Source organism: Cryptomeria japonica, chromosome 11, assembly GCF_030272615.1.
Source record: "Cryptomeria japonica chromosome 11, Sugi_1.0, whole genome shotgun sequence".
NCBI lineage: Eukaryota > Viridiplantae > Streptophyta > Pinopsida > Cupressales > Cupressaceae > Cryptomeria > Cryptomeria japonica.
In genome coordinates this window covers 513,286,778-513,314,316 of record NC_081415.1, presented here as the reverse complement: position 1 = coordinate 513,314,316, position 27,539 = coordinate 513,286,778, and positions in this window count along the sequence as shown.

Sequence of the window (27,539 nt, the reverse complement as noted above, 5' to 3'; positions counted from 1 at the left end):
TGAAGACTGGTAAGAATGTGTTATGCTACTTTTCTCCCTCGTACCGCTTGAGATCTATGAACCGCTTGGGGTCAACATGCCACTTCAGACTGGGAAACACATTCTACAAAATCACCAATAGTCTAAAGACTAGAATACAACATACCGGTTGGAACACATACCAGTTGAGATCTAGCTCATACATATAGAGTGGATCTCAATACAAGTGTGTGTCCATCAATGACAATCACAACATAAACATAAAAAATGCCAACAATCTGCCCCTTTGGAATTGATGGCAACACTTAGGAAAATAAAATTTTGACATCTAAGTGTTTTACAATCAAAAACATGCCATTAACAAAATTGCTCCCCCTAGGCATATACACTATCCCTTAATGAATACAATGTATAGCAATTTTGCATACAGAGCATAAACATTGAGATATCAGAGCATATAGCATATATCAAAACATATATCAAAATTTTAAAACCAGATACTTCTCCCTATTTGTCTCCAAAATAGATAGAGTACCTCTCCCCCTTTACCAATAATGACAAAGTATCATTGAATAACCCTATTTCCATTTGATTTGAAATAATAAAATTTTATGACAACAATGAATAATACTTGTCAAAAACCGATTTATAGTCCTGCAAAACTTGTTTCATGGATAGAGACCAGGACTCAAGTAGGGAGGTGGCCACTTCTTTTTCTGTTTGCATCTGGGATACCTATTCCTCCATGGCATCAACTATGCTCAGTTCCTATGTAACTGTCAAGGCATCCAGGTTCAGATAACACTTCTGAAGAATTTGCAGATGTGGAAATAAAACCAATTGTAGCTCTTGCAAATCCCTAGACCGTGTATAGATCTCTTGCTCCATCTTGGCTAACTAGATTTGAAACCAGTGAATGGTTTGCGCATAAGTTGCAAAGGAATCATAAGGAGGCTTAAATGTGCTCAAGTAGGACTGTAAGTCTATTTGAAGCTTTTTCTTTTGAGTTAGCACGTCATCGCAAAATAGATGGGGTTGACAGATTTTGCTTAGTAGCGAGTTTCCCTCATCCAAAGCATCCCTTATATCCTTTTGGTCTTTCAGAATTTTAGACCAGAGCTCATTCAACTTTTTCATCAGAGAAATGTTAAGAGCCTTTTGATGCTCTTTCTTGACATTTGCCTCAGCTGCTTCTTCCAAGCTCTGCACATGATCATCCACTACATTACATAGTAGTTTGAGCTATGCTAGTGATGATTCAATGCTGGGAAGATTGGTACTGGGGATCAAACCGGTAAGGGTGTCTATAGCCGCTTGAATGATATCTTGCTCCTTTTTCCTTCATATGATTTCAAGGTGCTCTTGAGCAACCTTGATGCTCTGCATAAGCTCCAATTCACTGGTAGACTGGAGATCGATAGGACAAGAGATATCAACTGGTTTGACTTGACTCCCGGTTTCCTTCGGAGTCTCCATTTGTGTGCTCTTCATCGCTTCCACTGCCTTGTCTACTTCTTCCTTCTTCCTTTTCTCTGCTTCCTACTTCTATTCTTGTGCCTTTTCTTCCTCTGCTTTTTTTTTCCTCTTTGTTTCCTTCCTCTTCTCTTCTTCTTTCTCTTCCTCTTCCTTCTTCTTCTTTTCTTCTGCTTCCTTCTTCTTTTCTTCCTCTTCCTTCTTCTTCTTCTCTTCCTCTTCCTTCTTCTTCTTCTATTCCTCTTCCTTCTTCTTCTTCTCTTCTTCTTTTCTTTCCTCCTCTTCCTCTTTTCTCTTTCTCATCTTCATCCCTCTTCTTCTTCTCTTCCCATTCCTTAGCTGCTTCCTATGTGTCCTTGGCTTGTTCACTGCTATGTTCGTCTTGATACCCCTATTCTGTTCCTTCAGAAGGTATGTCCTGAGTGACATCTTCTATGTCCAATGCATCGACATCAATGGTGTTGATTGGTTCTTCAACCAAGTTTCCTTCTCCATCAAAAACTTCATCCGATTTGGATACAACTGGTTCTTTTTCTGCTTGGAGGTTGGTCATTCATGCTTTGTGAGAATTGATAGCATAGTCCATATGCTAATGACTGTCTTTTTCAACATCATCAATTCTCCCCTCTAATAGCCAAAGTCTTCTTCTCCTTGTGAAGAAGAGTCCTTTATTCTTATCCAGGACATCAAATAATTCTGAATTTGAGAGGTCAGGAAAGTACCATGAAAAGAATTTCTCCCTAATCTCTTGTTCTTTTTCAATGGCAATGTGCCATTTGTTATCTAATGCTTTATATAAAGAATCCAATGTCTGAGATTTAATCTCTGATGGCGACCGGCCATTTTTACACAAATAAAGAATAATTTCTTGTAGTACTTCATCTTTCTCCTCATTATTAAAATCATCATAATAATCTATCAAATCATGAAGTAACTGTCTCCTAATGTTCTTTACTATCCTTTGAAAATGTGTCAAAGGTTTGTATGAGGAGATATCAATATTTACCAGTGCGGATGCTGCCGGTTTATTCTTCTTCATCTTCTTTATTTGTCTAGCCTTCTTTGGCTTTTCATCAGACTCAGTCTCTTTGGAGTACGATTGATTTGACTTAGTCTTCCTTTTCCTTTCGAAGACTTTTGCTGGTGCTGCTTCCAGTTTCTTCTTTACAGGTGACCGCTTGGTCACTCTTGGAGTTGCAATAGTAGCCGGTGCTGATGCTGCAGGCACTGCCTTTGATTTCTTTGCAACCGATTCTTTTCCTTTCTTAACATATTTCCTCGGTTGGTGCAATCCTCTTCAAGTAGGTTCCAGTCCTTTTAGCCTTGGGATCAAGAGGTGAGGCTATAAGGGTTGAGGCATACCCTTCCATCATATCATACATAACCTCATAGCCCATTAGCTCCACTTCCTCCATTCTAGGCATCAGGGTAACTGGTTCCAATCACTTGTATGCTTTCCTTGATTTGTTTGGTTACCAGTTGGTCAGGGGACCACTAAACATCTCCTACTCCAAGAAAGAAGCCTTGGAAATAGAAGAACAACCCAACCAATAGTTGTTCGAATTTGAATCTCTGTGCATTATCCTGTTTAATTGACTTCAGGTTAGACAAGAGTTGCCTCTACATACCAGTGCATAAGTCAAATGATGCATCCTCTTTGATCATCTAGTAAGTGGCATTTACCACTGCAGCAGATACAGAAATAATCCTACTAGCTGAGAATGTTTTTTAGGCTATCACCATGCAGGCGTACTTCACCAGATCATCCTTGATAGGGTTGACTGTCATTCCTCATGAGTCACTTGTTGAATTAGTGAGCTTGGCCATTTTCATTTTGCTTACCGTTCTTAGGGTTGGCACTTCCCCTGTGTTGCAAAAACCAGTGACTGCATGAATTGCCTGTGGTGTGATATCATGCATCCTCTCCAGGTACATCTTGTCACCATGGACTCTGCTCAAGATGATCCTAATGTGATCCTCTGTGAAGTCTTCCAGAAAGTATACTGCATTATGGAGTTTCTTCTTCTCTAGGATACTGAACTTCGGTTTGATTTTCTTGTCCTTGCAAAAAAATAAACCCAACTAGGTGTGAATGGCTAAGGACCCTAGGTCTTCTATTTTGCAATCAATATAATCTGAAATTCCCTCTTCAACTATGACTCCAGCCTGAACTTGTGATAAGGCATTATATTTGGACTTCCTTTGAATAAAACTTTCTAACTCAATGGATGTACTAGAACTAGTATGAGATGCGGAAGCCATTGTTGAGTATTTCAAGAACACAAAAAATACCTTTACAACACGAATTTAGGGTTTCCTAATTCTACTTCACTCCACTCTCCATTGGTTGCCAAATCACCACTTTGTGTTCTCTACGACCGTTTTCAAACTAGATTTGAATCTCCTCCAAGACTTGTCAATTTCTTGAAATCTTTAGCTCAAATCGCCTTTTCTTCTCTTTGCAATTTGGAAAAAATTTCTTCACTCAAAAATAGATAGTGAGAAATGATTTGAAATATGCTTTTATACATGTCTCTCACCTATTGCCATTAATGCTCCTTTATTAGAGCGTAAACCCTAATTTGCCTTTTTTACCGTTTGTAGTCTTCTACCAAGTGACAGGTATCACATACCAGTTAAGGTATTTTACTGCTGTAACCGGGCGTTTGAAAACATTTAGCCATTTGCTCCCCCTAAGCCTCTTTAGAGCTTAGTTTATTGGTTCTGATATTTCCACACTAGGTGCAGAAACCGGTTCCTCTTCCAACATTGTTGGTTTCTTCTTCCAAGTTTTGTTCATGTTTGCTTGAACTATTTCAACATCAATTTCTCCTTTCTGAGTGATCGGTATATCATTAGATATACTCTTTTCGCTTCTACAAAATCTTGCAATGTGACCCAGTTTGTTGTAGTGATAGAAAACCAATCTAGGTGCTCTCCAAGGTCCATTGTTCAAGTTTCCATTCTTCCTTCTGCATGTAGCAGCAGTGTGACCATGTCCATGACAAATCCAACAGTTTTCTCTCCATTCGGTTGCCGGTTGATAACCATTATTGCCTGACTAATAATTGTAAGCATTAAACTAGTTAGGGTTCCAGTTCACAAAAGATTTCAGACCACCTCCATGGGTCCTCTGAGGATATCTTTCGGTGTTGTTCATGATAGACCTGCATTCAGATGCTCTATGCCCAAACTTGTTGCATGCATAACAATGACCATTGAACTTATTGGATCTAGATACATTGTAAATAAAGTAAGGAAAATTATTGTAGGCTTTGCTCCTACATACATTGGCAGTGTGTCCTTCTTTAAGACAGTTAAAGCAAACAGGCTTGAATTTTTGCTTACCTTTTCCTTTGAGTGTCAGTTGCTTCTTTGATGCTTCAGCATTTGTTTTTGAGGATTCTCCTTCCTCATGTCTAGAGAAACCAAGTCCATTGGTATTCTTTACTGGTCTAGATGACTCAAGCTTTTGCCCTAGCTGAACAATACTTTTGCTAAACTTAGCAAGTATTTCCTTTGACTCAGAGAGTTCTTTGGAAATAGTAGCATTTGACTCCATTAAGCTTGCATTTTCAAAGATGGCTATGTTCAGTTCTCCTTGCATGTCTTCCTTTTCCATTCTACTCTCATGAAGGCAAGCAGTTAGTGCATTAATCTCTTTTTTCAAATTGGAGATCTCATGATCTCTATCCTTTATCAGATCTTCATCTTTTCTCCGATTCTCAAGCTCTTGACTAAACTGAACAGTCAATCCTTCCAACTCCTTTCTCAGATTGGAGTTTGAATCATTCAGCTTATTTACTTTTGGAATCATGGCTTCCATATTTGCTTCATCTTCAAAACTATTTTCAAATAGCTCCATCAGCTTCTCTACATGTTCTCTCCTTTTTGCTTGAGATGCCTTGTATTTGACCATAAGATCATCATAGGCTTGCTCAGACTGAGTGAGCCATTGAGTAAGTTCCCTCAAGGAGTATTCTCCCATATCTCTTTCCAAGTGGTTAAACTTATAGAAAGGTAGGCTCTGATACCAATTGATGAATACTAAGAGGGGGGGAGAATTAGTATGCCAAAAATCTCTGCACTAAAACACTTAAATAGTCTGAAGACAAACTGGTAAAATAGTTTAATAGACAGACCAGTTATCACACATGCAAACCAAAATGCAAGTAAAGCATTCACCCACAAAAGAAATATAACCATAACACAAGATATTTGATGTGGAAACCCAAATGGAAAAAACCACGGTGAGATGGAACTCACAAGTCACTATCTGTAGAATAGAAACCAGACCGGTTAAGGTCTTACAATGTTCTTCACTAGAACAGATCCTGTTAGGAATCTCAATCTCTGTTAGAAGATAAGTCTAATTAAAGACTACCTTGCTAGAGGATTTTAGATTCACAGAGGTGAACCACCTTGTTAGAGGATTTTACAAAGGCTTTTGGGCCTACCCGATTAAGGGCTACACACTTGTCAAAGATGTGAGTAATCAACAAGTGTCTGATCTATCTTATTGCACAAACTGCCTAGTTAGATCTAGTATTGCTCACTGTTAATGCATTCCAACATTACTTCAGTCTTCTCTATCTCTCTCTTAGTTACAACTTGATCTTCTCCGATAAGATCGCTCTTACAACAACTCAACAATCACCTTAAACCCTAGCACAACATAAACCCTTTTAGCAACAACCTAAAACCCTAGACATGATGTCCTTTTAAAGGAATCTGATTTCATGTTGGTCCAATAGAATTACATGACAATTTCCTAGGTTCAATGAATTTAGACATACTCAGTAACACGACACAAAAAGCACCGTCAGCGTGTCAGCACCGTCAAACAATCGGTGAATTGGTAACTCATCAAAGAGTATTACTAGTTCATAAAAATACATGTTGCTAGTTTGACAAAAATGAAGACTGGTAAGAATGTGTTATGCCGCATTGCTCCCTCGTACCACTTGAGATCTATGAACCGCTTGGGGTCGACATGCTGCTTTAGACCGGGAAACACATTCTACAAAATAACCAATAATCTAAAGACTAGAATACAACATATCGGTTGGAACACATACCGATTGAGCTCTAGCTCATACATATAGAGTGGGTCTCAATACAAGTGTGTTTCCATCAATGACAATCACAACATAAACATAAAAAATGCCAACAACATCTAAATATTTAGCATCAGACAAGGAATTGATAATAGCTTCTAATGCTTGATGATTCTCTTGTTGTTGTTTCTTCTGATCATCAGTCAGAGTACCAGTAGGTCCAACATATAGAGTTTCTACATGCTCCCAATACTAACTACCAAGACTTTTAATGTCAATCTTCATTCTATCACTCCATATCCTATAGTTATCTTTGTTGAACTTCAGACCTTCTTTCTTCATCACGATCTACAAGATTTTTCCTCAAGCTGGTATGCTTTAGGTTAAAGGCGACTTGAGATGCTCTGATACCAATTGATGGTATGATGAAAGAATAAGTATCTAGTAGAATACTGAGAGGGGGGGATTGAATCAGTATACTGAGAAACTGATACAAAATCCCAAACTCAAAATAAACTTATCAACAAATAACTTTGTCAAGATAATGTCTCAAATATAACAAACATCAATCAATCATCAACCGGTTTGACTGTTATACCAACTTAATAGTAAACAAATTTAATCTTGTAAATATCAACAATGCTTAATCAAATATCACCATATTCATCTATCATGCTTCCAATTATCATGCCTTATCAGAATAATTAAGTAGTTAATCAAATCAACAAATAAGATCATAACCACGAAAGAATTCACCACTAGACACAAATATTTATACGTGCAAAACCCAAATAGGTAAAAACCATAGTGAGATGAGACTCACAAGGATAGCTATCTAAACTCTTCTGAAGTTCACCCTGTTAGGAGCCAAGCCTATTAAAGCTTTTACAATTAGTCATGACAAGAACTAATTTCAGTTAGGAATTGCCCGATTAAGGGATTTACAAATATGCCTTGATGAAAAGCACAATACCCTATTAGGAGTAACCTCACTAGAGGATTTGACAATCCAAACTAATATACCAGCTTATTAGAGGATTTAGAAAGTAACCAAGCTTGATAGAGCTTACTCGGTTAGGGGATTTCAATTTCTATTGTAATTGTTAGAAAACAATAGGTTTTCTTGATCTGTCTGAATAGCACTACATCTACTTGATCAAATCCTTCTTAAGCTTCAATCTGCCTTTACTCAAAGGGTAGATGCATCCACTAGTTTGGCAACCACATGCTCAACTAATTTCTTCCAACTTTGCCAACTCTTTTTACAAACAACTTCATCGACCTTAAATACAAATCATCTAGGTTGGTAACACGACAAAAACCTAATTCTCATCATCGAGATTACAAACAAGTCGATACAATCTTGACTGTTAGAAATCATAACAATGTCTTCACATTCTTCAAGAAAACTCCAACTGCTCCATGATCACTGCTTCATCGGACTTTGTAACTCATCACGTGCTATGCATTAGATGCAATCCACTTTGCTCCTTTCCAAGATAAAAAACATGCCAAATCAATCTGAACTAATCCTCATTCAATGATCACACATGTCTCCATCATTACTACTCAACATAAGCCAACAAACTTGATCGGTTAGGGTTTAACACAAAACAATTGGTAGGGTTTACTAGTTTACATAACATAGAAATGTTTAACCTTATACACCGGTTCAACTTACAAACTACCATATACCGGTTTATAGCATCTTCCAAAAATTTTATCATACCGGTTACAAGACAAAATCAATATTAGCAGTAACATCAGCAATATCGTGAATATCATTCACCAGTTCAGTTGACATCAATGACAACATATCATTAATGTAATCTATATGCAAAATGCCAACAATATGAAAATGTGAACAATTAAGTTGATCCCGTCTTCCTTGTTTGAAATGGAAAGGAATTTATTGAATTATGCAGTGAAAAAGTGACACCTAGATCTGGTAGTAATATGTCGAGACAAAGTCACCTTGTGAATTTGAGGAAAAGTTGCTTGGAGTGTGGCGGGAATGTATACGGTACTCCAAAAAATCCATGAAACAAATGAAGTCCAAATCCAAATCAAATGTAACGGTACGACAAATGAAGTCCAAATCCGAAAGTATAGTTGTGCACCTACAACCTACACACATAAAAGATAGGAAAGTGGTTTGGGATTGGGGGTTTGCCTTTAGGCCAAATCCCAGTTTTGGAATTAACCAAGTAATGAAAGAAAGTATTGCAAGTAGCTATAAATGAAAGATTGAATTGTAAATCACCTCAAGGGAGGTTGTAGTAGCAATTTTGATAGAAATACTTGTGTGGAATTTAATGTTTAAATAAATCTCCTCTTCAATGGTTGAATCATTGACTTGAATGCAACACCTAGCCTTGAAGGGAGACTTGAGAATGCCCAATGTTGGAAAAGAATGCTTGATCGCTTGTGAATTTACCATTCATCCAACCTACAGAACTTATGTAAATGAGAGGAGGAATTCCCCTTAAATACATGTTAGTGGATTTGATTTTCGTCATGGGCCAACATCGGGCGAGTTTCATGCTTGATGCACAACAAACAATGCAACCCTAGGAAGGGTCCTACCCAAAATAGGGCAGGGACAGGTGTGCTTACTCCTTTCCTAGGAGGAAAAGGATGCCATAACCAAGTCCAAGGGGGGACAGTGGCACCAGGCCCCTATAGTACCCCTTTCTTCAGGGCAAAGTGCAGACGAGGTGATGCAAAGGCCAAGTAAGAATCTATTTTTGAGGATTGCACAATCTTCGATCAGGCTAGAGGATTCAAACTCACATATATGACGACCCTAATGTAGTAAAAAATTTCTTGTGTCACAATTTTATGACACTGTGGGTCATACTAGGACATAATTAGGGTTTATGATTAAATGATTTATTGGAGGAAAAATATAAAAAAGGGGCACACTAAGGGTAAAGGGCACAATTTTATGATGTGGGGAGTGATGAAATATGACTCTAGATTTAATTAAATTATTTAATTAAATTCTTAAAAGAAAATAACAATGCAAGATGCAAACACACTAAGGTGGATGCTAAACTGAGCATAAAATTGTACCACCCTAGCAAGGGTGTACAATTTAAGACGCTATATATAGCCCCCACTTTAGCGGTCATATGACACTATGTGCATATGCAAGCTAAAGTAAAGAAAAATAAACATTTATGAAAAATGATATATCCACAAGTTGTTGGATGAAGCCCCTAGTGGTATCTACAGTATACAGTTAGGAACCACACCTTACAAAACCACATGTTAGATAAAATCACAAAATCACCTCAATTATTACTAAAGAAGGTAATGAAAATTCGAGGGTAGCTATATGCCCCTCCCCTATTTCAGCTTGCTAATTTAGTGAGTTGAAAGAGGGTATCATGTTTACCACATTGAATTGTGAAAGAAGATTAATGAAAAAACTTCACAAGAATATTTGATAGAAGATCAAAAACTAATGGATAATCATTTGGAAAGAAAAAGGACTAAACCTCAATTCCCACAAGAAAGAGTGTGAGGATCTGAGAGTTCTCTAACCTAAGATGAAAGATTTAAAGGAAAATAAATTCAACTCTATAAAGGAAATTGGAAAAGAATGGAGGATTGAAATGACATCAAAGAGAGATTATTTATAGAAACACTCTTCTAAAAGAAGGAAAGAGATCCTCATCAGGGACATGCATGTTCACAAAATAGAAGGGTTTATTATAAAAGATACCACTCAATGAAAAAAATAAATTGATGAATGATCAAAGAATTCCAACACCAAGGAGGAGGTCCCAATTAAGGATATGTACTTAAGATCCCTATTAGGGATACTTGCTCCAATATGAGAGAATGAATTCAAATATGAATACACCTCTATAATCAATAAGAAATCCTTATAGAAGACACTACTTCACAAAGGGGAAATTTTAATCTTAAGAAGGGGAGATGTTTGAAATCGCTCTTGCCCCCAATATATATGGAGAAGAGATGATATAGAAATAGGATATTATGTTGCTTCCAAAAGTATGATTGCATGTGAAATTTTACCATCATGAATGACAATGACCCCCAGTAAGTGAGCTACCAATGTCACATAATGATGAGCAACACAATAGCCATTAATGTTAATTAAAGATATGATAGATTGAATGAGGTATTTGAATATGACATATCAAATGCTCTACTATAAGTGAGATTAAAAACATATATAAGATGATGAATGTTAAAGTCTTTAGAAAGAGAGAAGTTTATAGGAATAGAATATGCCACTAAGTCATACTTTTCTTGTACACAAGAAATCTTAGGAGAGGGATAAGTGTAATTCATTAGAGCCTTATTCCTAGAAGAAGGGATTTTAGAATGAGTAGAAGATAGTCTCATAAGTGGGATTAGAAATCTCCTGAGGAGTTTCGTTAAAATATTTGTTAATCACCAAGATTTTGTTATGAGGGGGATGAGTGTTGAAAGAGGTAGAAGATGGTTTAATTGAGGTGAGGTTGTCATCACTACTAAATATAGCATTCACATTGAGAGATGGTCTTTTAGATGCTTTGGTGGGCTTAGAGGGATTACATCCAAGTCCAAATAAAGCTTCATGTGTGTTATGTTCTAAAGGAACTTTAATTCCTTGTTCATCTGCACCACAACCATTGCAATTATAGCTACTCTTAGCTAAAATATGAAACCCAGACCATAAAGGGATGCCAAATCAGAAAGAGATGGTTGTGCCTCATAGGTCTCAGTGCTATATGAATTAAAGGAAGAATTTGAAGAATTATTTGAATTAGAAGAAACCACAAAGTGGTTACTTAGTTGTTAAGACAAAGTGGGTTTCTCTTTCGGTTCCTCCTTATATTTATCCTTCTTAGTCTTCCAAGATACTCTATAATCTCCTATAAAAGTAGGGTTAAAGTCTAGAGATCCCCAATCAGCATCTAAGAGCACTCCTTCAGGAGAAAATATATCCTTGAGAAACTTAGAGATTTGAAACTGAGATACTGAAAGCAAAGAAGGGGAGGGAGTCTGGATGTGTACCTAATAAAGAAAGATGAGCCAAACTGACCAGGACCAGGGTGCCATGCCCTGTCCCTAATAATTTGATAGAGATTTGTAACTGAAGGACTGCAATCCTGAGATACCACCTTGTCAAATATCACTAAAATTGAGGGGGATTAGGGTGCCATGCACTTGTCCTGGGCAGGACCAAGGTGACACGCCCCTGTCCTTGATGGATTTGTGGTAGTCTAAGGCCTTAGGAGTGTTCTTGTATCTTTTGCTGATTTGGGAAGCCTTCTGGGTACTTGTACCTACATCTAAAACTAAAAAGAGAGAGTTTGGGTGGTTATATAGGGTTTTTCCTTAGCCAAACCCCTATTTTGATGATTTCCACCTCAACAAATAGCTGATTTGTATAGTAAAATAGTGTGTGTAGGAATTTTGTGTGTGTCCAAGACCCTAAAATGAATGCAAATAATATACAACAACCCTAAAGAGTAAACCCTAAATTCTTGTAATTGACAAAGTAAATGCTCTAAATCAATGATGCAAAGAGATCTAAAACATAAATGTAAATATGAAAATTGATGTAATGAAGCCCATGCAAAGACATGAAAACAACATGAAATCATACCCAACCCCTAAGGGAGGGGTGCAAGCTAATCGTTAGATGGTGATCTCCTATTGTTCTTTAATGTCTTCAAGGCTCCTAATTTATGATGAATGCTTGAAAAATACTTGATGAATGTTTGTGAATGTTTTTGAATGTTTTTGAAGACTCCACATAAGCTTCTCTTTCACTACATAGAAGGCTCCTTGTGCTTGCTCCAAAAGGTTTTTGCTAAATTTGATTAGATCTTAGTTGCCTTCAAATGAAGAAAGAGAGCTCTTATGTATGAAACCCTAGATCTTAATTTTGTCTTTTGGCCGACCTAGGATTTTTAATTTCCTATCAATTTATTAGGGTTAAGCATTATAACATCATAGAATTGTGCTCCTAAAATTTTGAGAAAAATGTTAGGGACTAGGTGGAAAGTGCACCTGGTCCGACCAATGTTTCACCAAATTTTTAGGGCCATTCGATATGATGATATTAGAGTGAATCCCAAAGTTATAGATGATTTTGAGATGTTTTTTATATGTGAAATTGGGCCTTAAAGGTCGAATTAGGACATAATTAGGGTTTATGATTCATTGATTTATTGGAGGAATAAAATAAAAAGGGGCACACTTAGGGTAAAGGTCCCAATTTTATGATGTGGGGAGTGATGAAACATGACTTTATATTTAATTAAATTAATTAAAAAATTCTTAAAGGGAAATTACAATGCAAGATGCAAACACACTAAGGTGGGTGCTAAACTAAGCATAAAATTGTACCACCCTAGCAAGGGTGTACAATTTAAGATGCTACAATATGCGAAAACACTCCTTGCCCTTTTTAGTATATCTGATTGTAAATATTTGCTCGCACCCATGGAGACAATTTTGAAACTATCATGTTTCTAGGATTCCCCTAAAATTAATATGAATCTACTTGGTGTATGTACCAAATCAGAATTATGCTTTGTTGTGAGTTATCTATTAAGGTTAATGCAAGAGCCAAAGAAATCTCATTGGATTGCAACCAAGCATGTTTTGTGCTATGTTTGAGGTACTCTTTAGTATAGTCTTTAATATAAGAAGAATGATAAGTTTTTCTTATAGGTATATATTTACTCAAACTATGCTAGGTCTCTAGATGATCACAAATCAACATCAAGCTATCTTTTTCATCTTGGATCTGGTCCTATTTTATGGATTAGTAAGAATCAAATTTTTTTTTATGTCATCCATCAAGGCTAAATATTATATTGTATAGGGAGATATGTGCAAGGTGATCTGGTTACATCACATTCTAGTTGATATGGATATTATAGAGGATCAACCACCAATTCTTTTGTGCAACAACTAGAGAGTGTTGAAACTTTTCAAGAACCTAGTTTTTCATGACCGCACCAAGGATTTAAAGGTTGAATGTAACTACATTCAGAGAATGTATTGCAACACCACATTTAGCTCTAGTATTGTCCCTTAGATTCTCAGATTGTTGATATTCTCACCAAGTCTCTTCATAAGGTCAAATTTGAACTATTTTTTGATACATTTGTAGAAAAAATGAATTAAGGGGGGCAATGTTAGCATAATGTCATTGTTTTTATTTTTTGTTTCTACCATTCAACAATGATACCTATCTATCATTCCTCCAATGGACGTAACTACTTTATGCATTGTATATATTGCCTTAAGTTAACAACACATTTCATTTCATTGCCTTCATCTAAATGTCTTGTACGCTTACATGATGTAGTTCATCTAAATTCCGATGACAACTAATAAAAAGTCCGACAACGATGCTCTATATCCGACGTCACTTCCATGTTGAATGGTCATCGAGGAGTAATCATAACATCCATCAGAAATTCATTGATATTTGTTGTGAGGGGTTCAAATATAGCTTTCGTCAGATGAGTTCATTACATCGTCGGACGATCGATGTAAATGGCATCATCTGGAAGCTCGATGATGAGTTTTCGACAGTAAAGTTGGTCGGAAGTCTGACATTTGGTCGTCGCAAATATGACAATTAACCATCAAAAATTAGGCCCAAATGTACTAGTGTAGACTTCTTAAATGAACCCCCTGAGAAATTTTTTTTACCTTTGGTTCTTTATCAGGGACCAATGGCAACAAATCGTCCACCTCTGCCTGCAAACCCAACATTTGAGTTTCCTATTTCTGACTAGCATAATAATGCAAATTTGAAGAATATACCAACCTCTTCTTTTCCAAAATTTCATGGCTTGGTGACAAAAGATCTGGATACCTTTTTGTTTGAATTTGACATCATGTATAGAAGTTATGACTATACCGCTGATGCCCATAAATTCAAGTTATTCCCTACTACTCTAAAAGAAGTTGCTCTGAGATAGTTTATGAGTCTAGGTAGAGATGTAATCACTACCTAGGATGAGATGAAAACAAACTTCTTAGATAAGTTCAAAGATTATTACAGGGGAATGGACCGACATGGTGATGATATCTTCTGGATGACACAAAAAGAACATGAGAGTCTAGAAGATTATTTGGAAAGGTTTTTGTTTAGTGTCAGAAAATCCAAGCATAGCACCTTGAGTGAAGAATCCATGAAGTTGATTTTTCTAAGGGGGATTAATGAAGACTGTGCTGACTTATTAGACCTCATGGGAGGAGGAGACATTACTCAAGTTCAATGGTATGACATTAGGGAAATCTATCAAAATTATTTGAGAGCTTCAGCCAAGAAGGGGAGACACTATAGGCCTGATTCTTCAATTGTAAAGGCATCTACAATAGTTTCAAGGATGGAGATAACTCATTTGTTAAATGAATTTAAAGAGGATATTATTGACAATATGGCTACTCAGTTGGATAAACTTCAAGCAAGAAAGAAGCATGAGTAAGCAGAGGTCATGCTTGCTGAGTTTTGTCCTCACTGTTGGTAAAAGAAGAGGGACTGCAAATGTAAAATCCTAGCTAAAATTCATAGCCAGTAGGCTTCCACGGATTTTACACTAGTCTATGGAGATGATGAACAACTCTTTTATGTTGCACAACGAAGGCCTTTGTGTCCAAGACAAGGTATGCCAGAAGATACATTATCTTTTCCTAATCCGTGTATGAACTTCAATGTATAAAATAAATAGTGGCAACCTCCATACTCCCAAAATTTTGGAAATTATACTCCTCAGTCTTAGAATAACTCTCAAAACCCTTGGCCCAATTATCAGAGTCCTTCCTCTTAGTGGCAGTAGCCACAAGGGAATTGGTGACCACCTCAAGGTAACTAGCAACAGTCACCGCAATGGAGGGGAGGTCATGAGTGGTCAAACCAATCATCAGGTTTCCTCAAGCCACAAAAATAGTCCCAATAGCCGGCTTTAATGCCACCAGATCCTAATGCTACTCCACCCAAACCAACTCAACGACCAATACAGCCTGCAGCAAATCCAAATAACAAACCTCAACAACAACAATAATTTTTTTCAACTGGTCCTAATCAGTATCCTGCATATTTGCTTGATATAAGTGACATTCACTTATAGTCAGGAACAACTCCGCCTACCCCATCTCCTCTAGTTATAACAGAATTACCATCTGAGGAGATTGCTCAGGATACTACACCCGATCAGCCTAAAAATCTAGAGCAGGTACATCATTCTAAGACTCCAAGCACACCAGTTAGAACTCCCCCATTTCCTTAAAGATTACAAGTAGAAGTGTCTCGGCAACAGGATGACATAACTTTCAATCTTATTGATCAATTAAATATATGTGTAAATATTCCATTATTTCAAGCTATTAAAGAGGCATGTCTAAAAAATTTGGATGCAAGAGAAAGGACCCAAAAATTGTACATGGAGTAGGGCAAATGGCTAATATTATGTTAGGAAAAGTTGTTGTACCTAAATGTTCTGACCCAAGTAGTCCAATTGTGAAGGTAGTTATTATTAGAAATCAAATTAAAAATGCCTTGATAGACTTAAGAGTAGCCATAAATGTGATGACCAAGGATGTCATGTAGCAACTCAATATTACTAGTCTTAGATCTACCCCAACAGTCCTGCAACTTGCTGGCAGCTCTACTGTCTGACGTAAAGGGATGGTTGAAGAAATTGTTGTCACACTAGATTCTTGGGAATATCCGGCTGATTTAATAATACTCTCTGCTAAGGCAACATTGGGTGGATATCCAGTCATTTTGGGAAGACCTTGGCTTGCTACAACTGATGCATACATAAGCTGTAGATCAGTGGACATGACTATTTCAGATGGTGTTACTACTAAAACTCTTTCACTTTATTCTCCAGTACAACCACAACTTGATCAAGAGCAAGTAGTATGGCCAGACATAGGAGAAGAAGCAGAGGAAATTAATTATGTTAAGAAACTAATGATGTTAACCAAAGAACCATTCATAGAAATCCAAGAAGATGATACGGTACTCTCTAACATCATAGGAAATCATTATGGAGTAGCTAAATAGTAATCAGGTATACCAATAAGTCCTTTGCATACTCTTCTTTCCTCTACAAGTTCTTTAGATTCTCTTGTAGCCACAAACATATTTCAAACCTTATTACCGCAGGAAGTCCAAACCTCTTATTTATCTGAAATATCTAATGTTGAGTTAGTCACTCAAGTAGAGGTTGCTCTAGGAAGGAATCTGAACATCAATAGTCAACTTATATCAAACCAAAGGTTGTCATTAATAGAGTTATCCAGAGCCCAAAAATAAGCCTTCACATGGGATGATCATGACATGAATGGATTAAATCCTACATTGTGTACCCACATAATTTATATCAAAGAAGATTGTAAACCAGTTAGACAACCTCAGCGAAGGATTAATCCTACACTAAGGGAAATAGTTAAGGAGGAACTACAAAAAGTTTCTTAATGTAGGATTCATTTACCCTATTTTAGATAGTTAATGGGTTTCTCCATTGGTTATAGTTCCAAAGAAAGGAGGAAAATGGAGAGTTTGTGTGGACTATAGGGAAATCAACACTACCACCAAAAAAGATCGCTTTACACTTCCATTCATAGATCAAGTTACAGATTCTCTAGAAGGTAAGCAATACTTTTAATTCTTGGATGGGTTTAGTGGTTATAATCAAACTAGAATAGCTCTTGAAGACTAGGAAAAGACCACCTTCACTTGCCCTTGGGGAACATATGCCTATTCAGTTCTCCCTTTTGGTCTATGCAATGCTCTTGCAACCTTTCAAAGGGTTGTCCTCATTATATTTTCAGATATATCCCATGATTGTATTGAAATTTACATGGATAATTTTACTACTTATGGAGACACCTCTAAGGAAACATTGCAAAATCTTGCCAAAGTGTTGTAATGGTGTGAGGAACATAATTTGTCCCTAAATAGTGAAAAATGCTTCATGATGATGCTAGAAGGAATAGTGTTGGGGCATTGAATTTCTCAATCAAGTATTCAAGTTGATTCAGCCAAATTTGAGGTAATAGTTGATCTTCCTAGCCCTACAAAACAAAAGGATGTAAGAAGTTTTTTAGGCCATGCAGGGTACTATAGGAGATTTATCAAGGACTTCAGTAAGATGGTAGGACTTCTGTATACCCTCTTGACAAAAGATGCCAATTTTGAATGGACACCAACATGTAAAGGGACATTTTCTAAACTTAAAGGAGCCTTAACCTAGGCCCCTTTGCTTAAAGGATCTGATTGGTCTCTTCCTTTTCACATTCATACAGATGCATTAGATTTTGCAATAGGAGCAGTTTTGGGGCAAAAGCAAGGAGTTTTGGAGAACGCAATTTACTATATCAGCAAAAATTTGCAAGGACCAGAGCTAAATTATACTATCACTGAAAAGGAAATATTAGTGGTTATTTATGCCCTCAATAAATTTAGACACTATATTACTGGTTATCAAATCTTTGTGCATACTGATCATGCAACCATTAGGTACCTCATGAATAAATATTCCATTACATGTAGATTGGAAAGATGGTTGTTATTAATGCTGGAATTTGACATCACTATCATAGACAAGCCAGGTAAAGCAAATGTAGTGGCAGATTTTCTGTCCAGAATTCAAACACCAGATAGTACTGAAGCCATTGATGATTCTTTTTTAGATGAAAATTTGTTTTCAATTAATGTTAACATTCCATGGTATGCTGACATAGCTAACTACTTAGCAACTAACAAGATCCCTCCTCATTTCTCGCCAAAGGAAAAAATATTGCTGGTAGAAAAGAGTTTCAACTTTTCATGGATAGTAGTTTGCTTATTCTATATAGAGCTAGATCAATTTATGAGGTGATGTGTTAGAGAAGATGAAACTTATGATATCCTTGATGCCTATCATGATGAGCCTTGTGGAGGTCACTTTTCTTCCAAGAGAACAACTCTCAAAATACTAACTACGGGGTATTATTGGCCAACTTTGCACAAAGATGTAGTCAAATATACCAGGAAATATGACAGATGTCAGCAAATGGGAAGACCAACTCGGCCTGATGAAATTCCTTTACATTCACAAGTGGTTGTTACACCATTTGACAAATGGGGGTTAGACTTTGTTGGGTCAATTGATCCATCATGAAATGGTCGGTCATCAATTGTTGTATGTACCGACTATGTCACAAAGTGTGTTGAGGTCAAAGCATTCAAGCATGCCAGAGATAATAAGGTAGCAAATTTTTTATATGTAGAGATGTTTACTTGGTATGGAGTTCCTAGAGAGATTGTGACATATCAAGGGGCACAATTCACTTCCACCTTGATCACGGCCCTGGTTAATGAATATAATACAAGGCATAGAAAGTCCACTCCCTACCATCCTTAGGTGAATGGACAAGCATAGATCACTAATAGGGAACTTGAATCTATATTGACCAAGACAATAGCTCTTAACCATAAGGATTGGTCTAGCAAGTTATGTTAAGAAGTATGGGCTTATCGAACCACTTGGAAAACCACAACAAGCTTTACACCCTTTGAAGTGGTGTATGGGACAAAAGTTATGATGCTTGTGGAATTTAAGCATAAAACCGTGACAATAGCCATTGCCTTGGATTCGACTCTTTCTGCATCACAATAGGAAATGCTCCTGTAGCTTAATGCCTTAGATGAAACCAAAAAGTCATCCCTACAGTGTACATAAAAAATTCAAAATCAACACATGAAGTGGCATGATCGCTATATAAAAGACAAAACATTCAAGCTAGGTGATTGGGCCATTCTCTATGATTCAAGGTATAAAGACAACTTGGGAAAATTGCAGACACACTAGTTAGGACATTATGAGGTAACTGAAACATTCTCTAATGGTGTTGTACTATTATCCATAATTGATCTTGTCAAATTTAAATTGTTAGTAAATGGTCATCGTCTACACCTATACCACAAGCCTCTTAATAAGCATAAATTCCTATAGCAGTTCTCCACACCAGAAAATCCTGAGATTCCTGCAACAATAGGTGGTAGCTTTGTCATTACCTCTTCATCCTAAATCTTTGCTACATGCTCAAAATAAATACTTCCATATCTAGTGGAAGAACATTTCTGCATAATAAATATTTCATTTCGGTAGTCACTCATTTCCTTCACCTTCCTTCATTCATTTCCACCTCACTTTCTATGCATGGTAGCTCAATGTCCTATACAATAAATTTCTTCAGCTGCAGTCAGGTACGCTTGTGTGTATTTATTTTTGTTACATGTATATAATTAAACCATATTAGCTATCATTATGATATTTGCATAGTGTCCTTTTCAATCCTCCTCCGCATGTGTGGACACCTGTTAAACCTTAGGTTGGGGGGAAAGTACGATGTGAATTATTCTAGCAGATAATTCTTATGTCATCACAAGTTGAATTTAAATTTTTCAAATTTTTGGTTTGAGGTGATATTTTGTACTATGTCCTTTTGCCTGCCTAGAGTTATTTTATAATTGTAGCTGGGTTCTAACCAAATAAGAACATATTGATTACATTTGAGTTGCAGAATTGGGCAAATTTATGCCATTGATGAGTTGAGAGTATTATTGCTGCAATGGGTGGTCCACCTATTTGTCATGAACCGACATTGAATGAAATCCTTCTTCAAGACCAATATTGTGAGCCAATATTCTGTAATAATGGATGGCTAGATTATTTTCTAAAGCTGATTGAGTTTAACAAGGAAATTGCAAGAGAATTTACCTGTACATTTGCAGATGGAGTCACCTAGGTAAAAGGGTTGAGATTTGTGATGATAGAGGAATGGATTGTAGAAGTAACTAGGTTGCAAAAAAATAGAGAAAAATACCCTGAATATAAGGATGCACGTAGTGCAAGAGCCAAGTTTACACTATAGGGAGACCCACCCTTGGTAATAGATAGACAGGGAGCTAGACGAGAATCTCTTCCACCTAAATGGAGAGTAGTAGAATTGTATGTCTTGAACTATTTAACTTGTGAAGGAATATTCTCGTTTCTACATTCCCATCATTTCAAGCTTCTGAGTCATCTATGCCATTAGAGAAGGAGGAATGTTCCAAACATATTGTACAATATTCTTTCCATAAGCACAACAGAAACCCAGAAAGGTAGGCCTCACTTTGTTTCTCATCATTGTCTGATTAAGCTGTTGGTTGAAAAATATTTAAGAGATGTCTCTCCAATGTCTTGGAATGAATTTGTGGAAATTAGAAGATTTACGTTAGATAATGTGGGTCCAGTGGAACCACTTCCATCTCAAGAGTGGGAAAATTTTGAAAAACCTAGTTCCCCTATTGAACCCTCATCCTCCAAGATATCATCAGAGAAAAATGTTCTTGAAGTAGAGAAACCTTTACAAGAAGAAGCTTTAGTAGGGTTTCCTTCTCAAATCCTAATGAAAACAAGGGCTGCTACACAAAGGGAAAAAGGCAAAGGGAAACAAATTGACATAGAAAAGGAGGAGAAAAGTAAAAGTGGATATTTACCCTCTCCTGTTGCCAACAAAAGGAAAGTCGCAAAAATGGTTTCTCCTACAACCACTAAAGTAGGTGAGAAATTAGCTACGGGAAGTAGTCTTGCAACCACTAAAGGAAAATCTTGGAGAAGTAACGGTAGGCTCTAGAAAAAGCTTAAAGGTCAGGAACAATCAGTGGAGCCAAATATCACCATTCTGGTTGATTCTCAAGAACAAAAGCCACACAGTCCACCCTAGAATTATGTTCCTTCTTCTCCACCTAAGGAACTCCAAAGGGAAGAAGAAAAAGATAAAGAAGAAGAGCTACAGAACCTTCATGAACAACTACAGGAAGAAGTAGGTTTTCATAGGCTTGATAGTTTAGCATCCGCTGCAAAACAGGTTATTGAAGCAGGAAGCACAGTTGAAAAGATGAAGCCTAGGGCACCTATTCATAGACCACCTACTTCCCTTACTAGTCATGCAGTAGAAATTTCCCTTTACCAGGAATGGGAATTGGAGAAAGTTAAAATACAGTGGATAATTAACCAGCAAAAGAAAATTATTGAACAAAAATATGAGAAGATTGCTCAGCTTAAAACTAAGGTGGAAACAGTAGCCACTATGGTACCATAACTAATGCAATGCCAAGTACCTCCTCCAATTTACTCTCTGTATTTAAAGGAACAACATATTTGTTTCCAGATGATGAGAATTGTCAGGGATCTAAGTCCCTCATTACAAACACCTAAGGAATTCTATGATTTTTATCAAACATCTCCTACAACCATTAAGACTCTGCTCTGTGAATTTTATTTACATAATTACGCTGCTCCTGATGATCTTGATTGGAACCCTCTCCTCTACATTAGAGATATCTAGTTGGGAGCTCTCACGTCATGGGTACAAAATGAAATTGCAAGAGGAGAGTAGTTCCAAATACATAGAAAGGGAGAACTTGACCTTTCATTGCCATTAAGGGTTGAATCAAGAGAGCTAAGAAGACTTAATTTTGATTGGCAAATGATTGTATATTAGCCAGATTTTGCAAAAGACATTCTGCCCTTAAGAAAAGAAGTGTACAAAGAATATGGGCAAATAGCTACAAGAGAAGGACAATTAGCAATAGGACATTTGGTCCAGCATTGGAATATCTTGCCATATGAGTTGAAGCAATCTAAGCCACACTCCTTACAAAACTATCATGAAGCACTGAAGAGAGAACCCAAATATATACACTTGGGAAGAACGAAAGGAAGACATTGGTTGCCTCTCAATTTTTAGTTTCCAATCCTTCTATGGGCACTAATGGGATGCAAGGATAGTGATCCACCATATAGTAAATCAACAGAATGCACCAAGTGGACGCGATGGAAAAGATGAAAGGATTCTACTAGAGTTGGTCTTCGGAGGTTCTGGATAGGTTACCCTTGGTAATTTTAGAATTAAGGTCAGAATTCAGAATTTTCCTATTGTTGGAAGATCAACAAGAAGCTAGGTTAGGGGGAGATTACAAGCCTAAATAATGGCTCTATTTTGATAGATTTTTTTCATAGTATTCCTTCCTAGGTCTTGTGTCTAGATGATATTTGGATCTGGATACTCTCCTAGACAATGCCTTTTAAGTATTTCTAGAACTAATTTGTCTGATACTTAAGGTTGTCATATAATGGTTTTTAAATGATTTATCTATGCAAAAAATATAAATCAATCTTAAGTACAGTTTAATTTATATCATGTCAACATTAGTATATACACATGTTTGGTGTGCACATTAACATTGTGATGTAGGGTCATCAAAGAAGAAGAAAAGACTAAGTGGTAGTCTAAAGGAACACCAAGCATGCCGCCATGATGCAGACCTAGTCAAAGAAAAGCAGCATTGAAGAAGATCGAATCCACTTGACCATTTCTTCAACATAATGGTTTATGAGACATTTATAATTGTTCTTAGTGGAGCTTAAATCTAGGAAGCAAGTCATGCTATATCTTCTCAGATGCAGGACATATGTTCTTCAATTTTCCTGCAATGACTTCTTCTTTAGTATAATAAAACTTGTTCGCCTATTCCATTGGAATGTGGTTTGATTAATTAGGAATATGTTATAAGTTTCCATATAAATAAAAATGTCTCTATCTCCTCTCGGGGACATAAGAGAATGACCATAGAATATGTAATATACAGCTTTTAGACTTATGTATTTTTATAGTCAATTTAGAATAAAGAGATCAATGTGATTTTGAGCTTAACAATTGTAATCGAAGAAGTTTTGGATATACTCACTCAAAGGGGGCCACTTGGTGAGTAGTACTTTGTGTTTTTTAGTTAATTTCTATCTTGAAATAGTTGTTGTTTTGAAATTTGTGTGTTCCTACAGCCACTGGAAATAGTGCATGTGTCCGTTCCTATAGCCATAGTGGCAGAGTAGTTTCTATCTACTTGCCAAAACATTATCATTTGGTAGCAGTTGCTTAAGTTATTTTCAGTTGTGAATTATGATTAAGTATCAGTTCATTATTTTTTTTCACATTTACTTGAGAGAATTTCCATTCTTGGAGTAGGATAGAATGGTTGCAATATAAACTTAGTGCACATACAGTGCTAGCTATTCAGTAAGGATGTCCAATCCCTAAATTATGTTTTAATATATAGTTTCCATTCTAGTTGTGAGGACAAATAGATATAACATTTCATGGTCAGTGATGGTGACCAATCATGAGAACCAAACTAGTTTGTGAAAGGCGTTTAGTTAAATAGGTCTAATATCCCTATTAGGTCTGTTAGTGCAGTATTGGTTGGGCTATTTGCAAGCTGGTCCAGTACCAGAAAATGAGATATTGTTGAGAACTCCCAAAAGGGTATCTAAAAATATAATTTTTTTTCCTATATCCTTAGGGTGTCAAAATTCATCACTCGATTCCTTTAGATGGAGGCCTAATTGCAACTAGTTTTGTTTGTGGGCAAGTGAGTCAAAATTGGTGTTCTGATGGGTATAAACCATGAAATTATGTTTCATTTTTGTTAAAGTGTTGTGAGAATACCCCTCCAATGATCGTTGTATTGAATTTGTCATGTGGGCCATTCAAACCCTAAAGCCTAGTAGTAGCTCACTCATATGAATGAAAGGGTGTGTGTAGTCACACAAGACTTGAGAGTGTTAGTTGTTTGTAAGTGGACATATTGGAACCTTTGAGTCTCCCAAGGCATTATTTAGTGTTATTGAACCATTGCTTGATTTAGTGTTGTTTAAGGACCCTTTGGTAGTAGGGTTTGGGTTGAGTTTGTGAGCCTTAGAGGTTGGTTGTCTCAAGGTTATCCTTCCAGTCTGTTACCTCTTTATCAGCAGGTGATTTTCATGATTTAGTTTGCAACATTCATTAGATCTATCCTTTAGTGACTCAGTTGATTTTTCCTCATTCTTCTTCCCATCTTCAATCTCCTTTGTCATTCTTCTATTTTTTCTTTCAATGCTTCTTCATCAATGCTTTGACTTTCTTTCTCCTGAAGCTAATCAACAAGCTCATTTCTCTTTTCATTGGACTTACTCACTTTTTCCTTTAATGTTTGAATGAATTTTTTAGCATCCTTGAGATTTGTTTTCAATTCCTGGACTTTGTCTTTGGAATGATCAAGATCATCAAGTGCAACAAGTAGTTGATGTCTAAGACCACTAAAATCCATTAAGAGACCTTTCCAGATATTTCTTGAGCTGTTAGGCTCCTTATAAGGAACTAAGCTCTAAGGGAACATTGACAGGAGGGAGGGTGAATTAGTGTTCAAAAAATTTAACTTTAAAAACCTGATCTTACAATTCAAAGGCAAGATCAACAACACCATAACACCAATATTTTTACGTGGAAAACCGATTAAGGGAAAAACTATGGTGAGATTGAGACTGAAACTGTTCTAATATTGCGATCAAGAGTATAATAATATTACAAGGGGAATGCACATGCATTTAGGCACATTGCCTAGAGCTCACTTCTGAATTACAAAGAAGAGGGCTATAATCCCTGGAGGAATCACTGTCCTATAAATGATAAATGATTGTTTGAACTGATGAATAGACTCTACAAATACTAAAATGTAGTTCTGGTTAAGAACAAGAAGTTTTCTTGCACTGTTCTAACACACTGCTTTGGTTTGATATTGTGCATTTTACCAGAGCACAAATCTCTCAACCACACATGTGAAACTGCACACAATCGCTCATACATGCTTACTACATCACTGTTAAAATTTCAAATGATCATATAATTTAGAGTAATATATCTGCATCATCAAATTAAATCAATTCCATGTTAGCCTAAAAAGTGCATAACACGCAACATGAAATGTGTTACCAAAGTTGGATCAATTCGATCCCAAATCAACTAATAAAATCAAAACAAGATTTCCACATGATTCCCATATGTCGGTTCATCAACCTCGAACATAGAAACAACCATCATAATTACTCTACACAATCCACACAATTAATCTTCACATGCTACTGCACCAAAACACTGTTATACCAGGAAAAGCTTCTACCAAATCTTCCAACCAACACCAAACTTAACACTGAAGGGCACAAATGTGGAATAAGGTAAATTACATTTGCACAATACATCTCCTAGATCCACAAGGCAAAATACTCAACCAAAATAATCTGTTGACCACCAAACTCTACACTCTGCCGAATACACTATTCTTCTTACTAGAGCTCACTAGACCTCAATCAATCTTACAAAATGAATGAATCATGAAATGTAGATTGGATATCTGACTCAAATTTCCATGAATGACAATATCTAATCATCAATGCACCGTCTCTTGCTAACAATCTCCCGATTTGGCATTGATGGTAACACTAAGTGAAAAATGAGTAAGTGTCAGATCAAAACCAAAATCAAACTACCAGACTCAAAAGAATCAAAGAATCAAGAATCTCCTCCTAAGATGAACATTTTTCACTTATATGTTCTCCCTATTTGACATCAATGACAAAGGTAGAGTTTCATAAAAAAAAATGCTATTTACAAACATACACACATAGTCCTTATACATTCACAAAAAATTGAAGATATCAGCATAAGAATTCTTCAATGAATCCAAGTAGTTGTCCCAACCTTTCTACAGATTCTCCAATATGGTTATGGACCCACTAAAAAAATAAGCTTCTTCCTTTGTTGTCTTTACATCATTCAGATCACCACTAGCCAGAGCATCTTTAGTATCTTTAAAGACACTCTGCATAATGTCCAACTTAGGACTAATAAGAGTCCTAACTTCAATAACTCTCCCAATTATTTTTTCCCTATCATGGTTCAGGTTTTTGATTTTCTCAAGTAGAGATATTACCTGATTCTCATGACTACTCAATGATGCTATCAGGGAATCAACTAACTGAGATATGCATTCAATCTCATTCTCATGCACCTTAGACTTCTTCTCAATATTTGCAGTGAACTTGTTCAAGGATAGACATGATTTCTACAAGTTCCCACCTTTGGACAATGCATCTTATATGCTCTTCCCACATTCTCCTAATGTGGCTTTGTCTTTGGAAATCATTCTTTTCAAATTTTGAAGCCTTTTTGCACTAAATTCATTTTGGAATTTTTCTTCAGATGAGCTTTGAAAAGACTCAAAATATTTGTCTATAGAATTAATCAAACTCTTGAATTTCCTAGATGGAGTATCTATAGTATCCTTTTGAAACAAGGGTATCAACTTCTCAAAAATGTTGATTGCCATGTTTACCAACATACTATCCTCAGTATGGGACTTCAAAATATCTTTGCTAGCTTTGTCTTGTGCAAACAATGCAAGTTTAATCTTTTTAATTGGGGACAAATAAGAAAGGTTGATTGGACCTTGCATGAATTTTGGATCATAAATGACTATCTTTCCCTTTACTTTCTCTGCAATGTCTTTTACTTTAGTCTTGATTTCAACCTTGACCTCAACTTTTTATTTTTTCTCCATTCTTCTCAAGAATCGGAGGGTCAACTACAATTGTCGAAGAATTCTCAACCTAATTCTTTCCTTCCTCTGCTTTCCCTATGTCCTCTTCTTCAACTTCTTCTTGCACACTGACCTGTACATGCTCACTTAAATAGATTTCTAGAATAGAAGTGTAATCTATTGTCTGCTCGGCTTCTGAATTGACTTGTGATGTTGTGTCTTGTTCTTATGGATGAAGTTCTTCTTACCCTTTAGCCTTATTTACCTCATATTAATTATCTAACAAAAATTTTATCAAAATCTTTTCAGTCTCCTTGGCAACTTCATCTATCTTTCCTAACATGACTTTGTTTACCCTATGTTTTCTCTTGAATGAACATTCTTTTGTAGATTTAGCAATCTATCTATCTCATTAATAGTAATGACTGAACATAAATCGACCAACACATTTTTCGAGTCTCTCATCTTACTTATTAGTTGTTTGTCTTCTAGCATCCAAAATATCATAAAGCTCTTGGGTATTACTGTCATTAGTTCAATCAATGATTTACTATACACATTTAGGTATTCTAGAGTAGCCTCTTCTA